Source organism: Chionomys nivalis, chromosome 14 (assembly GCF_950005125.1).
Source record: "Chionomys nivalis chromosome 14, mChiNiv1.1, whole genome shotgun sequence".
NCBI classification, from domain to species: domain Eukaryota; kingdom Metazoa; phylum Chordata; class Mammalia; order Rodentia; family Cricetidae; genus Chionomys; species Chionomys nivalis.
The window spans coordinates 13616048-13636923 of record NC_080099.1 but is presented as its reverse complement, the minus strand read 5'-3'; positions in this window follow the sequence as shown (position 1 = coordinate 13636923).

Genomic DNA, 20876 nt, shown 5'->3' with positions numbered 1-20876 from the left:
CCCTAAAAAAAAGCATTATTTTTACTTATTCCTGCATGGCAGACTGACTGATGGTGGCAACTTGTTCTTGAAGGAATTTCAGTAAAAAGTTTAAAAGACAGGAAAAAAATAAACCTAAGTATAAGAATGATAAGAAGCAAAGGTGTACGGGGCAGACTGGGAATAGGAGAGAAGCAAGAACTCATCCAGGGAAGGATGCTGGCTGACATTTTTTTTTTAACCAGGTCTGTAAATCTTTGAGCTCTAATTCAAAGCAGTTTGGATTTGTTTCTGAAGAAGCAGCATTGTTCCCAGAGGAGGGAAAAAATCCCTTCATTGGCACATGGAGTGGGTCTAGTCCTTTTCGATTTGGGCATTCCACAGCAGCCGAAGAATGTTGGTCCTGAAGAATGTCATTCATCTTAATGTACTGATAACTGTAATAACTAGAATGAATTAAAGCTCAATTCTTAAAATTATACAGCTTGATGTTTTCAAGAATGCACAGTGTTTGCGGAAAACAGAAGGAGGCACATAGAAATTTAAAATGAAAAGATTTGTTTTAAATGCTACACAACATAAATATGAAAGGAAAGGACATTCATGACTAGTCCAAGGACCGGGGAGATGTAAGTCACTCAGGGATCCAGGATGAATCTGTGGCACTACTCTAGTGAGGCTGGAGAAATGCTGGGAGTGGGAAAAAATAGTCTTCCCCAGGGAAGAGTTCTCCAATTGCTTATGAAATACCAAGTTGCTAGCCTGAAGTCATATACATACAAGTTACGTTATATAGACTGAGCAAAGTACACACACACACACACATATGAAGCAATAATTAAAGAGGCTACACTTATGAAAATAAGCAAGGGGATATATGGGAGAATTTGGTGGGTATAAAGAGAAAGGGGAAATAATGAAATAATGTGATTATATTTTAATTTTTAAAAACATGTAAAAAGGTATGTTAAGCTACTTGTTGACCACTGGGTGCCTATTGGAAACCATATAGTTTAGACTGTATCCAGGATCTGTCTGAGTGAGAGCATGAGTTACAGACGTAGCCCCAGGGAATCAGACAATGAGCTTCTCCCAGGAACCCGACGATGCACTTATCTAATTCCCTTGCCTCTCCAAGCACTCTTCTCTTATTGATCTGTACATTCAATATGGTGAATCTGGACAAGGGACACACAGAAAGGATGGCTTACAGGTAAGCTACCAGCATTCAGAACAGGAATGTTAAAGAATGGAAGGCCGAAAGACTGGAGAACGCAATTTTAAGGTGTTCTTGTTTAAGGTCAAGCACACAAACGAGGCAGTAATGGCAAGCTTGCCTTTAGCCCATGAGTGGGAATAACAAACAATGATTCATTTGGTAGATTGCCCCAACCTGCATTTAAATCTTCAAGTCATGACATGAACTTAGGACACTTCCTTCATTTCATAATGGGCATCTGCACATCGTGCCCCAAACATTGGACTAACTCCTTAACCACCCTTCTGTCTACAGTCCTGGCTTCTGCCTGTCTGAGGCAATTGTATGGTACTCAGCACATTTTGTCTTCAGCATCTATAGTTCTCGCCCTTAATCTAAATAGCAAGAAAGTTAAAACCTGCATTTATTGGACATCCGTCTGCTCTTACCTGGTCCTCCCAAGGAAACCTGCCTGACTAGGCAGTTCATCATTACTCTTGAGCCCTACAGGAAACTACCAGCATGATATATTCATTGAAACCAAGGCCTCCCACCTAGTAGGACAGTGTGGGTCAAGCCAGAAAAAACTTAACTCTGAAAAGATGCTGTTTACATAGGAAAGTAACAACTAACCTCTAGGCAGTTATTGGCAAGCAATGTTGGCCAAACTGCTTATTTTTTCCTGTTAATGTTTAATCTTTAAAACATATAGAGAATACAATGCTTCTGTTGTCTGAAATTAAATTGACCCATAATTTAGGCCACAAAATTTAGGTTTTTTTTCTACACAGGCTCAGACTTTTCTGATGACTGAGTGACAAACTTGGGCACATGTAGTATGATAAACTGTGATAGACAGACTAGATGTAGCATGTCCTTGACATAAATCTAGGAGATCCCATAAGTCAATATCATAGCTCATTCCTGGGAGATGAGAATGCTTGTATAACTCCTTGATAGGTTAGGTGTCTGATGTGTAGATCTAAAAGAGCAAGACAAATTCAATTTATGTGTAATTATGCAACAGTTAAAAAGGAGACTAATCCATATTTAATAACTCAAAGGAAACTTCAGAGCATCTTGGTGAAAACAAATGAAAGCTACAGACTGAAGAACACAGAAAACATCTGGTTTACCTGGCAGTACATTAATCTCCTATTTGAGGGTTTCTCTGCAAAGGAAGAGTTGGGAGGAAAGTCCGTCTCCTGCTAGGGAAACTCAAAGGCAGATTTGCCTAGTGCCCATTTCTGACACCAGGGATGTACAATAGGAACTTCTTGGCTGGGACTTTCCATCTCAAGGGAGCAGTGCCAAGGAGAGGGTCATCTGTCATGATCTAGTCCTGCTTATCATCTGAACTGTTGTCATAGCTTGCTATCTAAATTCAGTCCAGTTTCAACCCCTTTTCCTTCAATATCTCTTCACAGTAGCTGGCGTAAAGCTTTGCAATGCGTTCCCTGCCTTCTTGGTCAACGTCTGTCCAACTCCCAATCCCTGTCACAGCTTAACCCTGCCTGCCACATTCACATTAGCCTGCTCCCTAAACCCCTTTAGGTCTGTCATCCCCATCTGTCCACTCCTTTAATCCCTCTAGGTCTGTCTTCCCCATCTGTCCAGCTTTCAGCTCTCTGAGACTCCTTGTCTGATTTGCCTATGCTCTTTGAGTCTCAGCTCACTAGGATGCCTTCTTCAACAGGAAAACTTATCAAGTACGAGACTGTCTCCTTCGATGCAGCTCTTCTCTCCCACTATCAATTCCACACTCTTCTCTTTCAGCATTAACAGCAATTAAATTGTGTTCTCAGTGAGCAGTCTGAGGAGAGATACCAGTTCTTAGAACTTAGTGGGTGTCTCAGTTGGTAAAGTGTTTGCGAGGCAAAAAGTCATTCAAAGTAGAATGCACCCATAATACAGCACAAGAGAGGAAGGAACAGGGAGACCCCTGGGGCTTGCAGCCCAGCCAATGAACTTCAGATTCAAGAGACTTGTGGGGGGGGGGGGGGGACACATAGGTTTCCCAAGACCTTCACCTCACACTTCATCAGATCACATTCAGCCCAGAAGACCACAGGAGATGTCTGCATCCAGACTGCAATAAGGCCTTGCATGTCTGCCTCAACTCACCACCTTAACTCCTTTCTCCCCCACCATCAAAGCCCCAGTCCACCTCCGCATAACCAGCTTCTTGGCAGCTGTTAACATCAACACTGCCTCTCTCTCAAGCCTCTTCACCCTGCTTCCTGTCTGCATCCAAAGAAGCTTTCTTCTCTCTCGTCTTAAAATAAAAACAGAGTACTGGAAACCTTTCAAGGCAGCAATTTCCCCACTGCTCTTCTTCACTTGACAACCCCACTACACAAAAGAATTTTCTGTGTGCCTTGTCTCCCCCATCTTCTCCCTCATCCCTCAGCTTGTTCAAGTCTAGCACCTACTGCCTACACACCAGAAAACCTGCCACCATTCAGCACATCAACAATCACCCCACAGATGCAATCTGAGGAGCCCACTCGTCACTACACACAGCTGTGTCCTTTCTCCTGCAAGCCCGTCTGCTCGTGGCTTTGTGGCTCCACATCGCATTTTTCCTGGCTTCCCTTCTGCTTTCCTGGCTCTTTCTCCTCTGTGTGTTTGGCTGGCTGTCCTCCCATCTGAACATTATTGGAGTTAATTGGGGCTGGGACCTTAGCTTTCTTCACTTCTCATTTATCCCTTCTCTCTTGGCAATCTCAGATAGCCCACAGTCCTGAAAGTGCCAAAAATTCATCTCCAGCCAAGGACTTTTGATAAAATTTTTCAACCCCCCTCTACACTCTACACTTGGATGTCTTAGGAAAGTTAACAAATCTAAGACTGGCCTCTTGGTGTTCTTAGTCCCAAGCCCTCCAGCTTTCCCATCTTAACCACTGACCCTTTCATCGACTCAGAGGCTCATGCAGAAAACCACAGTCATTGCTGGTCCTTCCCTCCTCAGTGTGTGTGTCTAACCCTGTAGGTTCCATTTCTAACATAAGCCTCAGTCTCTGCATTTTATCTTCTGCTACCCCACCCCCAGTGTAACCATTATCTTTTCCTGGACTGTAAGAAGTACTTCTATTTAGTTTTTCCATAGTTTAGATTTTTGTTGTTGTTATTTTAATAATTGTAAATTTATTTAGCCAGCCAGCAAGGATTAAAGGATTAAAGAACAAAAGAGTGGCAGGACCACTTTAAGAAACCTCCTTTTGGGTCAGTGTACCTAAGGTGTGATTAGAGGTATTCCACCACGGTTCCCTGCTCTGCAATGTACACCATTCACTTTCATTCCTATAGGATCAGTGGTCCCTGGAACTGTATGCTCTGTGTATTGATCTCTAAAATGATATTAATTAATACTGAATTTTAATGTCCCTGCTTAAAACACAGTAATGACTTTCTATCTGACATAAGATAAACCCAAAACCCCTGGGGGAAAAAATTAGATGGCTCTTTCATCTTTGAAAGCTAACATTCTTTGCACTTAAAGATCTAGAAATGTTGGAGCCTTGTGAGGTATGGCTAGAATACATCAAATACTCAGCCACCCAGGAGTCAAGAGTCAGTGCTGGTACCACCCATCACTACAGGACTAAGTTCAATAAATGTCCCCAAAATTCCCTTAGGAAAGTGGGCAGGAAGTATCATCACTTAAGGGGAACCAGAGTGTCAAGTGATTATCTAAGAGGATGAAGTTCATGAGAATAGGAATTGCATTTATGTTGTTCAAAGCTGATGCTAGTGCTGGACGCCTTTGCCCCTATGTAATAGGCATTCATGGTACAGTGTTGAATGAATTATAATCAATGGGAAACTACACAGGAGTCAGACTATTGGAATTGCCCTTCAAGAAGCTGAGTCATGTCAGTGAACAGAGAATAGATTGGAATGAGGAGAGACTAGAAGTTAATGATCTGGCTAATTTGAGCTGTGGTTACTTGTATGGCATAGAGAAAATGTGGATACATTTTTTTAAAAGAAAAATCTTTGAATTGACTGTGGTTTCCTATAAAAGAGATATTTAAATAACATCAACAAAAAAACTATTTTTCAGAAACAAATATGTGTGTTTCCTATATGTCAGACAACAGGCACCTGGCTGCTAGCAATAGAGACAGGAATATTTTCCCTTGCAGTGGCATGTTACCTACATGTAAAAAAAAGGGAAAGATTTACTAAAACCTATGAGATAAATTGAGCCTCATAAATGAGGCCACAAACTGTATGCTTCCACTAAATTGAAATGCCTGTCGTCGAAAATTTATTAAACACAGAAAGCATAAGAATGGCTGAAAAGATCCACAAGAAAGGGAGCAAATATGGTTTAAGAAGGGGTAGGGTGAGGAAGACAATAGAACACACATGAGATATTAAAGTGGAAGACAGAATACCAGTGGTTAAAGGTACATCATGAAAGGAGGGTCAGGGAGATCGAGAAGGGTAGGGCTCAGCCAAAATGAAATATGTATGTAAACACAAGGAAGCCTTTTAACTTTTCAGGCTTAGTATAAGAAAAATAAAGTTTTAAAAATAGAAAAAGAACAAATAAATGTACTCATGATGTGACCTAGTCAGGATCATTTAGACTGCTGGTGCCAGTAAGGGGACTGTGAACTGATTACACTGGTGCTTTATTGTGTAAAAAAGAAAAAGAGTGTTAGACACTAAACATCATCTTTCCACCACTCCATTCCTTACCTGGCCACTCCACAAATCTAGGAAAAAACTTCCCTTAAACAGATGGATGTCTTTCTGCAGATACACATTCCAGAGATGTAGTGGCTCATGAAAAAGACACACAGCCCAATGCACTGTCTCCAACTTCCATTTGTAAGCCCCAAAAAGACTGATACATACATCAAAGGAGGCCTGCCCTCCGCAGAACTACCAATCGCAGACAGCCACAGATAAGCGAGCTGTCATCTCCTGTCAGTCTCTAGCTGCTTGATCGTAAAAGCAGCTGGAAGACACCCTGGTAAGTAACTTGCCACTGTGCAAGCATGCAGACCTGTGTTCAGATTCCTGGCACTCATGTAAACTCTGGGTACAGAAGTACTTTAATGCTCTCAGGGGAACAAGCAAATCCATGGAGCTCACTGGCCAGCAAACTTCATTGAATAACTTGAGTTCCAGGCTCAGTGAGATGCCTGCCTCAAAACAGAAGATGGAGAGGAGTGAAAAAAGACACCTAGCGTCAACATCTGGTCTACACAGTCACAAGCAAGCACATGCTAGAGTGCCCACATGAAAATGTGCGTGTACCCCCTCCTCACAAATATGTTTCTGTGACAAGTATTTAAATCATTCCAGTCATGTCCATGTAAGAAGTTTAGTGTAGTCACGACACATGTAATTTTTAATTCTATATTTATGCATGACTATTTAACATCCCTGTTACCTTAAGCAATTGAATGATTTTATGATGTGCATTAAATAGATATTTAGCTGCGAGCCTAACTAACCCCCCCATAAGGAAATAAGAGGCCGCTATGAAAATGCAGCAATAAATGTATTTGTACATAAATTGGTTTCCATATTTGCCTTTATTTCACTAAGAGGGACTCCCCAAAGTGTCTTTTTCCATTTCCTTTTTTTCAGGCCCCTACCAAATGCACACAGTTTCCCTTATACTGAGTTGAGCCTGCTAACATGTAAAGCAGCGGAGGCAGCATTTACATCTCCCCAGTGCACTGCACACAAGTCAGTGAGCCGGAGGGAAAGCACCCTGCACGCACAGCTACTCTGTGCCAGGTGCAGTTCTCTGAAATTATTAGCTCATTCAGCAATTCCGACAGTTCCCGGAGTGGTCACCATCATCTTCCCTGCACTGGCAGTGAGGACATCAGGCCACCGAATGACAGAACCAGGGTGTTAATGCCCTCTGGGCCCTTGGCTGCTAGCTCTGCTCACTCAAAGCTGGGGTCAGAAATATCCTAGACTCAGGGTCTAGTCCCATCACTCCAGGACTGATCAGCAGTTTGCTAAGTTGTTCCCACTCTTTTTATCCTCTCTTTTATTAAACACAAGCAGGCATGATTTTATGTAACTTAAACCTGTTGTCAGACCATGCATAGAGTTCTTTTTTTTCCTCTTCCACACTCTCCACACCCATAGACACCCACTGCTGCCTACATATTCCCTGATCGTTTTTTTCAGGTAAAATTGTCTTAGAGAAATCCCTCCAAATCAACAGCTCTACCTCTAGTACATTGGGTCTCAACCTGTGGGTCACGACCCTTTGAAGAATTGAATGACACTTTCACAGGGGTCGCATATCAGATATCCTAGATATCAGATAGTTGCATTATGATTTATAACAGTAGCAAAATTGAAGTAACAATGAAATAATTGTATGGTCGGGGGTCCCCACAACATGAGGGACTGTATTAAAGGGTCTTGGCATTAGGAAGGTTGAGAACTGCTCACTGCCTTAGCATATTCTTTTTATGGCTGCTTATTGTTTGTATTGCTGTGGTGCTCTTAGTGAATGCCCGTGCTCCCACACTCGGGTGGAAATGATGTTTCCTTTCCTGACCTCCTCTCCTCCTTAGAATGAGCATGGTGCAGTCAATGAATATGAAAGGACTCCCAAAGCCTAGCAAGTGTATTGTGGGGAGGGAGGGTGCAGGTGCGGGTGTGGGTTCCTATGGATGTCTGCACACATGTGTGCTGGTGCATAGACATTTAAGCTGCCACATTCAATTGGTGGGGACTGGGTTTCACAGTGTGCCTTCACAGCTACATGACAATTGTGGAAGAATATTTTTTTATCGAGAGTAGAATAGGACATCAGCTGAAGTATTATCCAGACACAGAAACTGGACATTGTTCCCGACTAGACCTGAAGCTCTGGGACTTCTCTATAAGAAGGGGAGAAAAAGGGTCTATACTGTGCCAAGGGGTGTATAAAGAGGAGTGGAGGAGTAAAGGGGTTTGCGTCATGTTACCTTGGATGACCAGAGCACCCGATCATCTCTTGATTAGTAGAAATGACATTTTTTTATTAATTTATTATGTCTTATGGTCACCTACCTGAAAACAATACTCCATAGTGAACATTTAAAAAGTGGCAAGCTTTGATAGAGCAGAAGTTGGCCACGGATTTGCTAATTTCCCCTGGTCGTTATTTGGCATCCTTGGCTAGTCAGGGGTCAGCTGTAAGGCACGGGAAAGACAGGCTTTTACCTACTTAAAATGTTCCCTGGGGTCACCTTAGCAGTGCAGGATCCAATGCCAAGGGAATCTACAACTCAATAGGCCGATGGTGTGAAAAGGGCAGGTGGATGGAGCCAAGGTGCACCCGAGCTAATTAGGCAGGCACCTGAGATGCTTGCGCAAGGGTCTGGAGATGCAGCTGCTGAAAGACGAATGAGGAGGTATAAACAACATGTGGGAGGTGAGGCCGGAGACAGCCCCGTCAGGTCCTGTCCTGAAATTCTATTTCACATTAAATATATCACAGGCAGTAATAGAACAATGTTGATGACTCACCTCTATCCCTTAACAGCGAGAAAATTGATGGTGAATTCATAGGGTTCCAGCCCTGAAGTTAGTATTTGACCTGGGGGCGTGAAACTGGACTGAGAAAGGGAAAAATTCAAAATGAATGCTTATAATGCTAACTTGGGCATGGTTGTTCAATATTGCTGAAGACATGTTAGCACACCCTATTCTGCTCTGAATTCTGCCAGCAGTCAGAGAGAAAGAAACTTCCCATTCATTGCACTGCCATTGCTAAGTTCCAGGGTAGACCAGTGAAGGCTTCAACACTCTGTCTTCCTCTGTTCTCTTTGGAGAAATAGTACAATCCCATAAACACACAGGATTAGAAGGAACGAAAGTGGTGTTTGGAATGTTAATGGTGTATGGAGCAGTTGGCTGCTGCTGGGTAAGAGCTTCCTTCTCACTTAGTTATAAAACCCCCAAACTGAAAACATCTAATATGTCTCCCACTGCCTTTAAGAGGAGTCCATGATCCCAGCCCAACCCCAAGTGCTTATAGAATACTGCTCCCAAAACTTTCCTATCTAACTTCCCTGAATTGCCCTGTATTAGTCACTGTTCTATTGCGATGAAGAGACACAACAATGAAGACAACGTTATAAAAGAAATTTCAGAAGTGAAAAAAGTTTCAGAGGTTTAGTCCACTGTCACCATGTGGGGAGCATGGCAGCATGCAGGCAGACAAGTGCTGCAGTAGTTGAGTGTTCTATATCCTGAGCTGCAGATAGTAGGCAGGAAGTGGGAAACTGGGCCTAGGATGGACTTTTAAAACCTGAAAGCCCACCCACAGTGACTCACTTCCTCCAACAAGGGCCATACCTTCTAATCCTTTCCAAATAGTGCTACTCCCTGATGACAAAGCATTCAAATCAATGCCCCTCTGGGGGACATTCTTATTCAAACCACCACATTCCTCTCCCTGGCTCTCATGGGCTTGTAGCCATATCATAATGTAAAATTTTATCCAGTCCAACCTCACAAGTCCCCATAGTCTACTACAATTTCACATTGTTTAAAAGTCCAAAGTCTCTTCCGAGACTCAAGGCAATCTCTTAACTATAACCCCATATAAAATCAAATTAAAATAGAGCACACACTTTCAACATACGTTGGCACAGAATATGCATTACTGTTCCAGAAGGGAAGAAAGGGAGAAGAATAGGGGGAAATTCTGAACCAAAGCAAAACCAAAGAAACACAGCAGAACAAACTCCAAATGCTGCATCTCCATGTCAGTGCTCTTCAGATCTCCAACTCCTTTCAGCTTTGTTGACTGAAAACACACTTCTCTCTGTTGTTCTGGTTCCACACCCTGTCAGCAGCTTCCTCAGCAGGTATCCCATAGCCCTGTGAGCACTGGGGTGGTGCTGGATTGAGGATGCTGCTCCCCATGCTCATACAGCAGGCAGTTCAGCCCTTGAGCTATGTAAAAAGCTAAAGATTAATAACAACATTATATAGTCTGTGAGAAATCATGTGAGATTCCAATTCCTGGGACCATAGAGTTTTGGAGGGACACAGTCACACATATTCATTTCTGTATTGTTTATGGGTACATTTTGTGATGGTAGGCAGAGTTGAGTAACAGAGATCATATAGCCCGCAAGCCTAAAATATTTACTGCCAAACCTTTTATGGAAAGAAGAAAGGGGGGAGAAAGAGGAAGGAAAAGAGGAAGGGAAGGAGGGAGGGAGGGAGGGAGGGAGGGAGGGAGGGAGGGAGGGAGGGAGGAAGGGAGGGGGGGGAAGGAGGGAGGGAGGGAGGGGGGGGGAGGGAGGGAGGGAGGGGGGAGGGGGGAGGGGGAGGGGGATGGAGGGAGGGGGGAAGGGGGAGGGAGGGGGGGAGGGAGGGAGGGAGGGAGCTAAGGTCTTGTGTTAGAAAACACTAGAAATAGCAGTCTCCCTGGTAGCCTCACACTCTTCAACATGCACTCATCTCATTATATGAGTGAAAAACGACTCTTTGGGAGGTAAGGAGAGCTTCTGGTCTTTGCTGCAAGTGTGCTTTGTGCTCCTCACTCATACCGTGTGAGTGTGTGTCGTGTGTGTCGTGTGTGTGTGTATGTGTGTGTGTGTTTCTTTATGTGTTTCATCTGTATGAACAGCCTTTGATTTGATAGAGCCAGTGGCCGAGTTGCAAAAGAAGAAGTGGTGTTATGGATTCGGAACATTTTAAGGGAAGGATGAGCCTGGGATTTTAAGGATGAGTCTGGCAAAATATAGTGTAGGTATTCAGACACCAGCGATGACATGAGGCAGGAGGGGAATGAGAGAAAAATGGACTCTGAGAAAGAAGAAAAGCAAATGAAATGGCCCAAGGAGACTATAGTTGATTTGTTACTCAGCCAAGGGGCCCCAAAGGCCAATTTACAGTAGACTGTTAATGTCACATGGTTTCCATGCTCACCCTAGACCTCAAAAAAAAAAAAAAAAACCTTTAAGGACTATTGTAAGGTCACCGAAGCTCATGAAATTACAAACAGCGGACCCTGGGTTTTCAGTGCTGTTTCTACTTGTTGTGGGTGTGACCCTGGAAAAGTCATGATCTTTCTTTGCACATGAGTGTCATCATTTATGCAAAGAGGTTAGACAAGGTGACAGATTTCTTCAGGGTATGGTTCCAATAGTCTCTGGGGAGAGCCTAAGATGAGAGAAAGCTTGCTTTCCACAGATTCAGAAGGTTCTACACGTACATTCCCCAGGAGCAGGAAGGATAGGCAACTCCTAAAATTCCCATCCAGTCAAGAGAACATTGGTACCTAAACCTTAGTGGACCACATCGCAGAGAGTCTACGGCAATGTGTCTGCAGACCACCAGCTCAAGAAGAGTATTTGCTTCAGCTGCTTTGGAGTCAGCAGTGAGGGAGCTGGCCAGCCCCACTGTCTTGTGTCTCTCCGTGCATCTGGGTCCATGTTTCTGCCACATGTGCCCATGCCAGGCTTGCCAATTTCTTGCCTTTCGGCACATGCTCTTGATTCTGGGCTGTTTCAGGCCCCAGCTGGTACTCTTCTTCTCCCACAAGCTGCTTCAGAACATGCAGCACCATTATTTATCATCCACCTTCCCAAAACTAAATGCTTTCCCCCCAAAGGACCACAGCACCTCATGTGGGAAGTCTGTCATTGCAGTGGGTCTGAGAAAGCATGGAGCCAATTCTAGTTCCTTTTATCTTCCAGGCATTGCACACACAGCAGAAGGTGGGTTCAGCAGCCCCTGTGATTGCATTCCTATAGGCCTTTACTCCCTTTTTCATATTAATTCTTCACAATGTATTTCGTTGGGTTGTAAAATCAGAGACAGAGATTGGATGTCTCCATCCAATGAGACATTGCACTAATTCAACATGAATTTTTGTTATGTCTACAGTGTGTCAAGAATTATGCCAGTTGTGGTGAATGTAACACAATATTAAAAATTACTGATCAATGGGGCACTGAAAACTATTTTGAATGAAGTTGTCCAGTTCATTCAAGTTGCTGGCCTTCTCAAGGGAATCTTGCCAATGACTCAGTTCTGATGCTGCCTGAATGGCACATACCACTTCTCTACAACTTTCTTACCAAGATTCTCTGTTATGCCCATCACTCTGATACAGTATGACATGCCACGCCGTGTCATCCTTCAATAGTGTAGCGGAACACTGGGTAGAGCTTAGGAGTCTGAAAGCTCAGCAGCCGCTGTGACACCTGGCTTGTGTCTAAGCTTTTCAGCTCTCCTGACCCACGGTAAATTCTGTTCCTGACTCACATGACTGAGTCATTGCTCATTGCTTCTACCCTCCCTTCCACCTCCTAAATGACTAGCATGCAACTGGCTGTGTGTAACCCTTTACATAATAAGAGAAAGGCATAAGCAGGGTGAAGGAGAGATGGCAGGGAGAGGATCCCTAAGAAGTTGCCCATAGTATTCAAACTGACCAGTTGATGGAGGTTTTGCTATAAAGAAGAATTGGGAAACAGATATGATGCAATCAAGCCAACAGAGAAATCCTTCTTGGGCAGTTTGGGTTGTCATAGGATTTACATTGTCGTGTTCTCAGGAAAGTCAGATGAGAATATGACCTTTTGAAGTAGCACAGAAGACCTGAACATTCGATAATGTGTGTGTGTGTGTGTGTGTGTGTGTGTGTGTGTACAATTGTACACTTCTCCCTGCCTGCATTCAGGAGCCAGCTGACACCTCTGGTCCAAGCCTCAACCATTTACCCTTTGAGGACCTCACATTTGCTCTTCAATTGTTCTACAGCTCAGCGACCTTTATCTATATTGTCCTTTGATTCCCACCTCTTCTCATTCTTTTCTTTGACCCATCCTCCTTTCTGTTCTCTCCCTCTCATAACTGCATGTGGGTTTTAAAATAATAAGTGATACAAAATAATAAAAGTTGTGGAATATTCTTCTCTATCTTCCTGCTGGCTTCTTCATTCCTAGTCCCCCTCCTCCAGAGTAACTATGGCCATTTTATCACAGAAACTCCCAGAATATTATCTACATTAATGCCCACACATCCATTTAGAAAGCCCTCTTTTGCAGTTTTTTGAGTCCTCACTATTTTGTGTTGAAATAAGAGCAGCCGGCGGGCTGATTCCCGCCACCTGGCTAGCTTTACCCGAAATAATTACACGGAAACTGTATTCTTTTAAACACTGCCTGGCCCATTAGTTCCAGCCTCTTATTGGCTAGCTCTTACATATTGATCTAACCCATTTCTAATACTCTGTGTAGCATCACGAGCTGGCTTACCAGGAAAGATCTTAACCTGCGTCTGTCTGGAGTGGGAGAATCATGGTGACTCACTGACTCGGCTTCTTTCTCCCAGCATTCTGTTCTGTTTACTCGGCCTATCTAAATTCTACCCTATCAGAGGCCAAGCAGTTTCTTTATTAATTAACCAATGAAAGCAACAGATAGAAAGATGACCCTCCTCCATCAATTTTGTTTTATCCACTCTCAATGTTAATGTGCCTCACTTTTAAACAGTATACATCCATCCAGAAGGTGTATAAATTCAGTATTCATACAAGTTATCTAAAAAGAAAAGCCAGTGTACTATGAGGAAAAGTCATGGACGTTTTTAAATTCTTCGGTTAATAAAAGATTCTTTTTTTTCTACCTTTTTCATTTAATCACTTCTGTAGTGGGCTTTCCTCAAGGCAGAATATTCCTATGTTCAAAACGTTTAAAAACAGCATCATTCATTTTTAAATTATATGCACTTTATAAGTTTTCTAATGAGCCAGGAGAACCTATCAGCATTCAGACCTGAACAGGCTAGTGGTGCCCCAGAAAAGGTACCTTCCAAGTGACCTACATGAGGAGCTCAAGTTTAATGTATATTGCATGACTGCCAGAAAGATGTTCTCAAGAAGTCAGCAAGGCACAGAGATGCTGAACACTCATTGCCTTAGGCAGGGTGAAAAACTCAGGGAAGCAGATGCTCACCCCTCAGGTGAAGTCAGATCTTGAATGAGGTTAAAGGAAATCTGAAGGCACACTGGAATCCCATGCTGAAGCTAGGCACAGACCTTAAGTATTGCTGGAAAACTGAGAAAGAAGGCAGCAATCAGCGTGACTAAGGACCGGGAGGACGGATGGGAGGAGCTTTGCAATGGGGTAGACTTGACCCAAGAAGACTGCTGCAGTGGCTTCTTTGACTGCTGCAGCGAAGTTCCACAAACGATTTTCTTAAAATAGTAAGAAATTTGTGTTACCATAGTTCTAGAGGCTCAAGTTCAAGATCGACGCCCTATAGGTCCATGTTGCTTCTAAAGTCTGTAAGGAAGACTTGCCTCTTCCAAGCTTCAGTGATTGCCAGCTATCTTTGACATTGCCTAGATGCGTTCTGCCTCCTAAAGATTATGCTCATTCCCTGTGCTTATAAAGAGGAAAGAGGGGCCTGGTAGCTTGCCAGAACTCCACAATGCTATCAACTGGTATGATTCAGTTGGTCCATAACAAAGGTCCCATAGTTCCCCTGTCCCTTTCCAGTCAGCAGGCCTAGCTGCAGGCTACACCTTACTCTACAGAATAATTTCTTCCTTTGCAGCCCCGTGCTGTAGGGTATTTGTCTTCCTTGCTCCTGTGCTGTTTCCCAAGTGCCCTCTCCTCACCCCTGTTCCTCTCCTTTACCCTTCTGAAGGATCTATGTGCATTTCAGCCCAATGCAAACAGAGTTTATGTGGCCATGCTCAGTGCTGTCACTATCTATCCCACAGGCCATTCAGTGACAGCAAACCCTACCCATCAGCTCTAGATTCCCAGGACTCCAGCCAAAATAGAGACGCTCCCCAGACTTAAAGCCATCTAAGTAAAGAGGTTTGCTGTCACATTAGAGATTAAAATCAAATTCAGAAAATAATACCCTTAATCATCCAGCTCTCAGTTGGCCACAAAATGAGTGATATGCTTTGAAGACTGAAACAATCATAACAAATATTCTTTTTCTAGAGATGAATTCACACTTGTAGCGTTTATCCAGTTTTGACTCGGAGTGTCTCACATTTGAACATTTTTCATCCCACAGAGAGAAAGCAATCTCTGGAAAGGTTCAACAGCATTGCATCCTCCTCCAAGGTGCTCAGGAGTAGCAAATGCACCTCTTAAGGCCAGATGATGCCCATCATGAATGCTGCCTCCAAAGGCAACACATCATCCTTGTGAGAGCAATAGCCATCCTTCCCTTCCCCCGAGAACTTCATCCTTGTCAGATTGACCTTTCACAAGGGTCACTGAGACTTGAGAACCAGAGTAAAACTCCAACAGAAAAGAACCAATATCTGTACAGATAACAACCACAGAATTGAGACGCTAAGTCATTCCAAGTAACCAGCATTTGGACAGCAAGAGAGGTATGAGAATGGCTGACATCTTATGTTCAGAGCCTAGACTGATCCCAAGATGAAAATGTGTTAAGTTTCAGTGATAGAATGTTTGCTTAGCATATACAAGGTACCAGGTTCAAAGTTCTAGGTTCTCGATTACAATGAGAAAGGGAAGAAAGAAAGAAGGATGGAAAGAAGGAGGGAGGGGAAGAAGCAGTGAGAGAGGGAGCAAAGGAGGGTGGAAAGGAAAGAGGGAGAGATGGGGAAAAGAAAAGAAAGATGTAAAAAAATAGTTTCAGAAACAGGGAAGACAGCTCCACAGTTCAGAGAAATTGTTACCTAGCCTGACAACATGTGTGGGTCTGAACACTCAGATACATGCTAGGAGAGATTTGACTCTGCACAAGTTGTTTCCTGACCTACACACACACACACACATATGTGCATCCACATGCCCACACAAAATAATAGTAATAATTATATAATGATTGCTTTAAAATTAACATTTTAACTGCATGAAAATTACCATACATGCATACAATAAACTTTGTTCATGGCCATTTCTTCTCCCCTCAATCCAGCTACCCCATGTATCTCCCATATCCTTCACAATTTTATGTGTTTTTATAAGCCCACTATGTCAAATTATTGATACCCATATGTCCACGTGTATGAAACCATTTACTGAGGCAGTTCAGCATAATAATGTCCATTTGTTACTCTTCCATTGCTATGAAGAGACACTATGGCCAAGGCAACTCATAAAAGAAAGCACTGAGTTGGGGGCCTTCTTACTATTTTATAAGGTCAGTCCATGATCATCATGGCAGGAAGCAGACAGGCTGAGCGTTTTACATCCTAAACCACAGACCCCAAGCAGAGAGAGACATGGGCTTTTAAAACCTCAAAGCCCATACCCATTGATGCAGCTCCTACAAGAAGGCTATACCTACTCAGCCAAACCTACACCTCTTAATCCTTCCCAAACAGTTTCACTCCCTGGTGACTAAGCATGAAATACATGAGCCTATGGGGGCAACCTCATATAAACCACTTCATCTACCCAGAGAAAATTGACTCTCCCTCTTCCAGTGCCATCAATAGCATTAGCTCTTCAGTTGGAGGTGGGCATTGGAGCCCCTCCCTGTCCGTGATGGAATTTTTAACTCTCCTAGTCTGTTGAAAGCCTTAGGTGGCTTAACCACAGATGCTGTGATGTCGTATGTGCAACACTTTTACTGTGTCCAGAAGCTGCCCTTTCACAACAGTTCATCCCTTTTCTCCAGCTCTTCCGCTCTTCCCTCTCCTTCTCATGGATGATCCTCGTTTTTTTTCCTGGTAGTTGTTGCTATAGAGATTCCATCTTTGGCTGATTCTCCTATTCATAGCATCTGAACAGTTATGAGTCTCTGTATTAACCCCTGCCCTCTGCAATAACAAACTCTTCTCACCAAGGTTGAACATAGCTCAAATCTATAGAAATAAATATAATTATTTCTAAGGCAGTTTGACAGCATGAACATTTAGCAAAACAACATTTCCCTGAAATGGGATACACCAGGAAGATAACATCTGAAAAGTATATTAAAAAACATTGGATTGAAAGTCCTAAGGAAGTCAAGGAGATATAAAGTAGGCAATAAAAATACATGGGTTTGGGATTGCAGAGAGGAGTCTGATCTGGAAAGGTAGACCTAGGGATATGAGGTTATAGTTGGCACATAAAACCGTGGCACTAGATGAGACTGCTTAAAAAGTTTATCAAACGAGAATCAAGGGAGCATCAAGAGTTAAGAGCTAATTAGGGGAAAACTTTGATTCAAAATCCTTAGAGGGTTAAAAATGGAAGTTAATAATGTTCTAATTGATCAATCCTGCTTAGGACATTGGTTTTCACCCATTGTTTGGGGTCTGTTGCTGTTGCTGCTGATGCTATTTTGTTGTTGGTGGTGGTGTTGTACTGACTATCTTGTATAGTCTATCTTGTAGTAGATTTGCTTGCTGGTCTTGAGAAGTGATGACTGTTACATAGTGTGGAAATAAAGATCAAAATAAGCCGGTTCCTGAGTTCTCTGTATTGATGTGCAATGGTCCAAAGGTCTTGAGAACTACAACCAGAAGTCTAACTAACAAAAAAAGTCCCAGAAATGTGAAAGTAGACATCAAGAGTAATAGGAGCAAAGGTCAAGAAGGTAAAAGGTCGGAACAGGCATTCAAGGGGGTAGATTGCATCAAGCAACAGGAGCAAAACTAAAACCAGCTCAGCTCCAAGACATTAAAAGGGAAATGAAACTACAGATCAATATCACTCCTAATCATAGAAGCAAAACTTTAGAACAAATTGCAGACAATTTTTATGTGTGTATGTGTACACATATATAGGCAGAAAATTCTACGATATGGATATATGGGCATATACGTTCATATCCTTACATTGTAGAAGTGAGTGCAAAATAGGACAAGTGCTTTGTAATAGTTTAGCAGTTTCTCATAAATTTAAGAATACATAATCATGTAACCTAGTAATTGCATTTCTAGATAAATTATACATTCATATAAAGGTTTTCCAAATGTAGTCATAGTAACTTTACTCTTAATAGCCAAAATTATTGACAGTAGATAACTAACTACTTCAAATCTCAATTCATTATTTTCTCTAAGCAGGCAGCTACTGATACCTTTCCCTTACAATTTTAATTCATTAGAAAAATCCAGCCATCACCAATTTCTTGTTGAAGAAAGAGCCTCTGAAGACAAGAGTTCTGCCTTATTTACTTTTATATCTTCAATAGCTAACTCCATACATACAGCAATGCTGAACACATTTTTGTTGGTCAAGATATAATCTGACACATCTTAGGCACCTCAAAGGCTGTAATACTATCTTAGGTCTCAATGATGGTACAATGTTGAACAGATTGCTGTCGCACTGTCTTTTGTAGGGCTGCTAGATGAATCTCTGAGCAGCCTCATACCCATCTGCAGTAGAAACCAGCCACTGGTAGTAACTCTCAACAAGTCGTAGGTAGAGAGGATTGTTGGGAGCTGTGATTTTCCCGAATTTCTTGTAAACAAGTTGTTTTCCCCTGATCTGAGTGCCTACAGCTGCTCTGAGCATGGACCCTCAGGAGGCCTGATGGCAGAGGAATGGTTTCTGGTGTGTTTGGCTGGGGCGTGGCTATCCCTATAGAAGCTGCCCCTGGACACAATAAAGGGGGCATTCTTGTGGCATTCTGGCTTCAAGCATGACCCGTGTCTCTGTCTCTGTGAGTCTTTGTGTGTTTCAATCTCCAGCCCCTTGCCCGGTTCACGAACTGCATGGTGGCGCGCAGAGTGCAGAAGGGCGTGGCTCGTCGCAGAGGATGGCCACTCCTCTCCTCGTCTGCGCTAAGGTAGCTAAACCGTATACACTGCGAATAGGAAAAAGTCATATTTGAGTTCACATTATTATTATTCTCGGATATTTTTCAGCTAAATGGGAGGAAATTAGAAATACAACCGTCCAGTTTGCATCCACACATAGCATTTTCCTAAACTCCTGTTTACTGGCCCTACACCACACGTGGCAGTGTGCGAATACGATCCATTTGTTCCTCTGTAAAACTGAAGGGGACAGCAAATGGTGCTGGTTACAGAAGAAGCACAGAAGAGAGAGAAGGACTGTGGTGGGCACGCTGGACATGAGGCTTGCTGTGCAGTCTGGTGCTCACAGGCTGGACCTCTCTTCCTTTACCCTGTGTAGATCTGTCGAGCTGTGCTTTATCATCTGCTGGATTGTGCATTGGGAGTAGTGGTTGATAAGAGGCTGAAGACTTTTCCCATTAGAGTGTTATCTGTCACTCTGGCTTATGTCTTTGTAGCCTATCAAAAGTGGTTTGGAATAAAAGGAAAATACAAGGGAGAAAAGTGGGTTTGACAAGAGACAGAGGGGATCAGAGACAGTAATGAGAGGGGGTAAAACATGACCAAAATATATTATATCAGGTATGAAGTTTTCTAATCATTTCTCTGATAATCTAAGGACGTTGAATGCTTAAATGCATTTTTGAATATTTGTTGGCCATTTGTTCTTCTTCCTTTAAGATATGTATGGGATCTCTAGAGTACACTGCTAGTGGTGGGAAGGAACATGGAGAACCTTTCAATATATATTTCTTTTGTCTTACAGAGGTGTAACAAGCACTCCTAAATCATAACACTTTGACCCAAACCTTAAAGAATGAAATGCTTAATCTTTTTCTACACTCAAACTTGTCCTAAAGTTAGAATAAGAATAAAAATAAAGTGACCTCTGGTGAAAAATATCAATCATAATATTATATTAATCTGCTTTCTGTGACATTTATAAGGACTAGCTTAGAAGAGCAAAATGTATGTCTCAGCAAGGTTTGTTTAATACTGCTTGGTTTTTACCCATGCTTTATCTATGTATTACACAGCTGGTGTAACTTACTTTTGGAGTGTTCATTCAACACAGGCTACAGTAAAGAGATCAGAGGAACAAAAGGATACAATACTTTGACCTTTGCCCTACAAGGTCAACTAAGTCCCAGGGTACTATGAGGCTTAAAGTATCTTGCAGACCCAGGGAATCACTTTTTCTCTTGTGTGAGGAGGCCATGGTGTTGTAATAATGAGCAGCGGGGCTGCTTCCCACCGCCACCCGGCTAGCTTTACCCGAAATAATTACACGGAAACTGTATTCTTTTGAACACTGCCTGGCCCATTAGTTCCAGCCTCTTATTGGCTAGCTCTTACATATTGATCTAACCCATTTCTAATATTCTGTGTAGTACCATGAGCTGGCTTACCAGGAAAGATCTTAACCTGCGTCTGTCTGGAGTGGGAGAATCATGGCGACTCCCTGACTCGGCTTCTTTCTCCCAGCATTCTGTCTGTTTACTCCACCCACCTAAGGGCTGGCCTATCAAATGGGCTAAGGCAGTTTTCTTTATTAGTTAACCAATGAAAGCAACAGATAAAATACAAGAACCACCTCCATCACCATGGAAACTCCACTGGGTGAGTTTTAACCAGTGTACATCTGCACAGAACTAACACAGAGGAAAATATCCTCAGTGTTTCCAAATGAAGCTGTGGTCTAGCAAGTCCTTTAACTAACCCTCTACAGATAAAACAACTAGCAAAAGAAATTATAAAGGATCTAGAGACTCCCCTAAACCCAAGTGACACCCAAGAATCTGATACTCTCCTGGACTTGATATTAAAAAAGAAAACAGATAATTTTGACCACCTGCATGGTATTAAACACCCTATAGAAAACTATAACCCAAGACTGAAATTGTTATTTTTTTTTAACAATTCAAGGGATCATACTCTCCAGACATTATATATTTAAATCCA